This window comes from Oryzias latipes, chromosome 9 (assembly GCF_002234675.1).
Source record: "Oryzias latipes chromosome 9, ASM223467v1".
Classification (NCBI taxonomy): Eukaryota; Metazoa; Chordata; class Actinopteri; order Beloniformes; family Adrianichthyidae; genus Oryzias; species Oryzias latipes.
The window spans coordinates 24,758,059-24,765,605 of record NC_019867.2 but is presented as its reverse complement, the minus strand read 5'-3'; positions in this window follow the sequence as shown (position 1 = coordinate 24,765,605).

Sequence of the window (7,547 nt, the reverse complement as noted above, 5' to 3'; positions counted from 1 at the left end):
TTACCTCTCACTTACCTGAGTATTCTCTCTGGGTTCCAGCATCTGGGTCTGTCACGCCTACGAACTATGACACCTACACACTTTTTCCAACTGCATTCTTTGTCTGCTCCTGATTTACCACAATTTGAATAAATACATACTCAGAAATATAATTTTAAGCTTAATTTTCTTTCTTTATATATTTATATCATCCATTATGGGAAAAATGCCACAGGAACATTTTAAAAACACAAAATACAAAGTTTTCTTGAAAGACCCCCTCCAATGAAAATCTTGGTGTCTTTCCACAGAGTGCTGGGAGGAAATTGATAAGTGATTTTCTTTTTCTTTCCTATTCCAAAGCATTTTCCAGGCATAAATGCAGTGAGTGCATATCTGTCTGAAAGCAGAAGGTTGACGCTTCAGGTAGTCAATTCAGGAAACAACAAACGCAGTGATGCCTAAACTTCATTTAAAAACTTTCATCTGTTACAAATCTAACTTAAAAGGTTTAGCTAGAATATTACATTTTCACCTGATGAAAGAGTATAGCAAAAGGTTCGTCTGAACTGTATTTAATAATCATGATCAATGTATTAAGATTTCTGTGTTCCCGACTGATTCAAGAACACAAGTAATTTAAAAAAAACACTGTTTGGTCTGATTAAATTAGATCATCACTTTATTAACTCTGAAAAGAATCTTTTTACAACTCACATTTATCCCAAAATGAGAATAGATGTCCACAATAAAAAAAAAGGCAAAATGCCAATATAGAGAAAAAAATCTATTTAAAAACAACATAAGCATTGCCTGCTGCTCCTCATTTCTTTTCACTCTCTTATGGCAAAGGCTCTTCCATCTCTTAAACTCATCACGGAGTGGGTGCCTGCTGTTCTTCATGATGAAAAATCACAGTTTAAGTGTTATCCTCCCTCCTCAGCAACCAAAGAGTTGTGTATCGCACCAGTGACAGATGTGACCTTCTTGAATAATCTGTCAAGCCTCAGTGTGTCCTTCTGTCAGATGCCCCCCTAGCATATGAAAGAGCACTCTGAGAACAACAGATTGATAAAAAGATGCCAGCCTCCTCTAAAGAAAGAACAGCCTGCTCTGCACCTTCCAGAACACATGGTCAATGGTAACTGACCAGCTCTGCTGGCACACAGTAACTTTATTCTAATCATTACATGAATTACTGTGAAGTTAAAAGCTAAGGTTGTATAAATGGTCCTTCTAGAAGAGTAAAGTAGTAGCAAAGAAGACTGAATGTAAAAGAGGATATGAGAAGCAGCAGTCCAAGTGGTCCAAGCACCTAGAAGCTCCCTCAGCAGACATGATGCCTGAGGACAACCACTTCTAACCACTAGTGTTCATTTTCACATCTGATCCAACTTCAGCTACAATTTTGGTCTTTAGACCAAATACTTTTTCATCCTTACAGTGTTGTCTCGCTAAATCGCGGTTCATCTTTCACAGGCTCACTGTTTTGTGTATTTTTGGGAATTGCAATTTTACTAGTTTACAAATCCACAAAAATTTTCATTGCGATCAAATATTTGTTTGGTGTCTGTGGAAAGACACCAAGATTTGCTCTAATACTGGACTGAATTTTCGATGAGGGTTTCAACTTTGAGAGTTTAAACAACAGAGAAAAGCGTGAAAATGTTCATGTCTGTCTGAGAAAAGTGTATAAAGTGTGTAGTGAGCCTAAAAACATCTGTAATCTTCTTCATGGATTTCACCTACTATGGGTTATTTTTAATGTAAATCCCACGATAAACAAGGTAACACTGTATTCCCATTTATTAACTTAATTTTTTATCATTTTACAAGTTGACGGAAAAAAAGGGGATTTTTGTCTATATTTTGTCAAACACATTTCATCTTTTTTTCTTTACAAACATTCAGCTGTGTCTGCATAGACTCGTTCATCTAGGTTGATTCTGTCCAATTTTTAGAAAAAAACTGTCAATCTTTTTATTTGTTGAATTTATTAATTCAATGTAATTGTGTAGATTGGTAAGCTATCCAGGGTGTCACCACCTGCCACACCACACACACACACACCCACCCATACACACACACACACACGCACACCAGACTCTAACCATTAGTAAGGTGCATAACCTGGCGCCTAACTGGCATCGTGCAAATGCCGCACACACTATGTATGTGACGCACACATGACCGTGAGACGCCTGTAGCACACCCACATAAACTATAACCCTATTGTCTAATTTGCTCATTTATAACAGCAAGACTACGCTGCAGCTAGCACCCCTTTATAACTTCAACAGAGCTAATGGGTTCCCTGAGCAGTGCGTGAGATTTGGGGGGAGTAAAATGATCAAAAATCCACACGACACACCTCTGTCTCAACTACTTCCGCCTTACTTACTCTACGTGCTGCACACGTGTATGCTAACCTGTTGCTCGCAGCATGCCCGTAGAAAATGTGCATGAACTTTATCATTCTGCAGGTTCACCGAGGGGTCTACGATGTTGGTATTTCATGCAGGGCACCTGCGTGCCCCATACAGATTTGCCTATTTTTTAGTCACAGTCACCCCGTATCCACCCCTAAGGACATTTGTAATAAAGTTACTAAGTTGTAACTATCACTGCTAGCTGATACAATAATGTTTATATCAATTAAAGGAGAACATGTAATTACCACCAAGCCTGACAGAAGGAAAGGGAAGTTTGCGTACATGTACAGATCTTGACCTGATCTGTGCACAACGGCTCTATTTGGTGTTTTGCTCAGGCTGTAGTGTTCAGATATGACCTTTTAAAAAAAATCTACAGGTGTTTAGTTGCCAAAGGTGGCTGCAGTGTTTTATGAAGTAAAAATAAAACCTATTTGGAACCTATTCTGTAGTAAAAACTTTAGAAAAGGTTCAGACTCAAACACTATCCGGTGGTCCCAAGAGGTTGAAAATGGTGGAGTGATAACATTAAAAGGTTCGTGAAAGTGAGGAACCAAGAAGGAAAGAAAACTGACATTGATTTAACTACAAACTGAACAGTGTAGAAAATATTACAGGAAATTATATCAATATAAGTAAATATTATGAAAAGCCCAAGATGCTAATAAAGTTAGAAGCAACCAATCTTTTACATGAAAATTTAGCCAAGGCTTCTATTGAATAAATTCCTAACATTTGGAGTTCCTATTTGATATTTCAGAGGAAATGTGAAGTTCATAACACTATTTATTTCTTCCTTAAACTATCACATAATCGACACATTTTTTAAAGAAATAGTAATTGTGTGTGTGTGTGTTAGTGTGTAGCTGTGTGCTTTGTAAGGGGAAACAAAGGCCCAACTAAGCATAGTGGGTGTGAGGTCATTGAGAGAGCAGCAACTTATGTTGGAGTCTAATACGAACAGGGAATAAATAAAGAAAACAGATGCCAGTGACGGGAAAGGAGGCACAGCATACAGATACTGCGGAAAATAAAGAAATACAATCCGGACTAAGCTGTAATATTTTTAAGCTGTAATGCTACATATTGTAGTATATAACAGGGCAGCATTGGAACAACAGTACAGGCTGATTGAGTTGTTTAATATTTTATATTTGATGACTGTGGAGCATTAACAATGAAAACAGAACAGCATGTGTGACACATACGCAGCATTTAACCTGACATTTATGTTAGTAAAAGGTAGAGTTGTGGTTACAGTTCTACACTGACTAAAGAAGCTGTCAACAAAAGAAAAGGAAATGCAGATAGGAAACTCTACATGTTGAGTGTAATTTTTCCCAATAATAATTTTTTTTTTTTAAATGTTATGAAGGTTATAATGATGTTTATTTAAGCAGAGCCTCATTTTCGAATTAAATTATCCCTCAGGAGCCATAAACAGCAGACCATCCTAAAGTACTAACACATCTTTAAAAAAATCAATAATAATAATAATAAAAAAAATACACACCGAGATACAGGGGGAAAAAAAGAATAGTAAGACACTGGGATTTGGCATATTATTTGTGAATTTGCTTAAAAACACATACTTTTGCAAACATTATTGTAGGAAAAAGGAAGACAAACTTAGCTGTTGAAAAGCATTTTGCGTTGAGTGCTTAAAATATTCATGAGCGGGGGACAACACAGCCAATAACCTGAAGAAGTCTAAACTTTCATCTCAAACAAACATGAGAGTTCACAGTTCAAACGGTTTCATTGGGAAGCCAGACATTTAGACAAGGGCTGTTTGATTTTTTTCTTCTTCTCTTTCTTCAAAGTGTTTGAACCAACAGGAGATATTATTAGTGCCTGTCAAAGCCTTTCTGGGAATTGTGCTCTAACAGGGTGAAACACATGACACCTAACAATTCTGATGTAGTGCTCAGACCTTTCAATTAAGTTTCGGGGTATTGGCCAACTTCAGACAGTGTGAATAGATGCAATAACAGTATGGCGTTTCCATTATAGAAGGAAAGACCTTTCCGTAAAAGTGGTGCCTCCATCACTTTATGTAAAGTCTCAGAGCAAACGTTCATATGGAGTCTAAAGAAGCCTTTAGAGAGCAAATAACTTTAGTCTTCTTACCATATAGGGGTCTAAAAAAAACACAAGTAGAATTGATTTAGTTCCACACCTTCACTATCAGAAAACATAAAAAGTTCCAATCTCTACAGTTTGATAATCTCTGACCTCTCACTAGGATGGAGTTAGTCAGTTTTGAAGTTCCATTTAGATTTACTTATTTCCCTTCAATGTTCCATTCTGGTCCCAGTGATCTCTTATGCCATTTTTAGGCAAAAAGCCTGTCATTTTCTGAAACATAATTTCTACAGAGCAGCAGGAGTTCATCAGAAATTCACCTCTAAATTTTGGGTGAGAAAGTTGGCCCAGAGAAAGCCTGCCCTCATTTCCCATGATCCCTTTGTATTTCCTTCTCTCACGGTTGCTTACGATCCCTCGACCCCCAACCTTACATTACCAGTGCATCAAAAAATGGCCAAGAATATTCATCAGATGAGGAAAACCAAGACATACTGGAACTAGTCAACTACAAGTGGATGCAACAGAATGGAACGGAGCAGGGAGTTTGTGGCCCATTGATTGTAGCTTCTACGTCACTTCTACAAAAAAAAAAAAAATCTTTATTTATCCCACAATGGGGAAATTGTTCTCCGCATTTGACCCATCCCCTGGGGGAGCGGTGAGCTGCAGACGAGCCATGCTCAGAAGACGACAGCTGGCTTGGGAAGGTGGGGATCTAACTCCCAACCTTTCGGTTACTAGACGACCTGCTCTACCGCTTGAGCCACTTGCCGCCCAAAAATGGCCTTCAAGCCGGAATTGAACAGGTGACCTAAGGATGCCTATATTTTAGGCCTATAGTCCTCCCCTCTACCAACTGAGCTATCGAAGGGAGCGGCTTCTAGCAACAAGCTGTAGCAGCAAGCTACAAGCCTTTTCCAATGGCATTTTTTTTTGTCTGCGCCTGATTTGCCACAATTCTTTTTTTTTTTTTTCACAATTTGAATGAAGAAATACTTACTCTCTCTCTCACTCTCTCTGTCTTTCTCTCTCTCTCTCTACATTTATGTATATTTATGTATATATACATATACATATATATATATACATATATATATATATATATATATATATATATATATATATATATATATATATATATATATATATATATATATATATATATATATACACACATATATATATGGACCTCTCAGTCCAGAAAAGCGCAGTGCTAGGAACAGCTAAGATACTGTGTAGGACCCTCAAGCTCCCAGGACTCTGGTATAGAGGACCCGAGCTTGTGTGAGAAACCACCTGCGGAAGGGTGTATATATACACACACAATACAGACCAAAAGTTTGGACACGCCTTCCCGTTATTCTAATGAGAAGGTGTGTCCAAATATTTGGTCTGTACTCCATCATCATAAAAATACCACAGTACATGTTAAATAAACCACGAACAGAATTTTCATTGGAGTGGGTCTTTCAAAAGCAAATGTCTGTAAAGGAGAGAGGACGATTATTTAAAATTATTATACCAGAATAATAAAATAGCTTGAGCAATTTCATAAGTCAACTGCAAAATGCACATTAAATTGACTGCAGATTAAAGGAGAACAAGCAAAGATAAATATGTTTTGTATCAAAACTTGCAGTCCAGATCAAAACTGATGTGAAAGACAGACATTGCTCTTTGGCCAAATATGAATTATGGTAACTTCTGCAGCTATTTACCCTCTACTCCTGGTGGTTACATGAAAGATCAAAGCAAGCACGATTCCTTTAAAGGTCTTTTTGTACATCCTGGTGCTACAGTTTGCAGCCACCATTTATTTCTCTTTAGACTAATAAAACTCCTTTGATCTGTGCATGTAAAATGGATGTGGTAGGTAACTTTGATCACACAGGTATCTCATCTGCAGACCTTGTAAGGTTCAGTTTGAATCTGAATCCAAGAGAAATTAATGCAGGTCTTTTTTTAGCGGCAGTAATGATTGTTCCTGGTGAGTTTACACTGACCTGTTCGGAAAACATTTTTGATGTCTCATTAAATCTTTGAAATTCACTGTCAGTAACTCTTGCAGATTGTTTAAACACAAATTATTTCATTTCTAAACTAAACTTTGGACACAAACATATTGAAATACAGAACCCAAAATTCTTTAATGATAAAATTCATATTTTGATGACAAAATGTGATATATTTTTTGGGTTATTACATAATTTATTAGCTTTATAAGATATTTTCTGTTTAAACTGTACACTAAATTCTTGACTTCATAGTGTAATTAATGGGACTGATCCATTATACAACTAAAGCCATATTATGTATTTTAGATTTTTTAATTTGAAGTTGTACTTCTAAAGTGGGGTAAAAAAGTATTTGACAGTCACAGATTCTAAAGGTTGTCCCACTCAAAATATTAGGGAAGTTTGTAATGTTCATTATAGATATATTTAACAGTGAGCGACAGAAAGTAAAGACATTCCAGTAAATCATATTGCATGATTTTAAAAAAAGAATTTATTTATGTATTGGTGCAGAAAATGAGGATATTATTCCACCAAAAAAACAAGAATTCTGTTCCTCAAAGACATGTAACTTCTTCAGAAACTCCTTCTATCCTCACCTGCCCCTTGTTTGAACTGGTTCTGTACAAAAGACACTTGTCCACACCCTTAAGCTGTCATGAAACCTTGTGCATTCAGATACTGAGGAGCTCTGGAGTTTACCACGCTGTAATCACATGTCAATGGCCTTGGTAGTTCATCTCAGCAGTGCAATCAGCTGATTTACTCCACCTGTGTGCCTGCCTTCATAAGGAGCTGCAGCACTTCAGATATGGGTAACGGGGTCCAGTTTGGCAGAGGAAACTCTGGCGAACCGGCCTTAATTATGTATCCTTCGTAGTGAGTTTGTGTGGAGGTCTCTGCAATTTGTCAGGTGAGGTTTAGTAGCGGAGGTTGGTGGATGGGGATTTTACCGGGGAAGGAAGCTTTGTGGGGTGTACTGGCCAACGACCTGTATGGGCCCAGTTCTTTAGTGTCCTTACATTTATTCTTT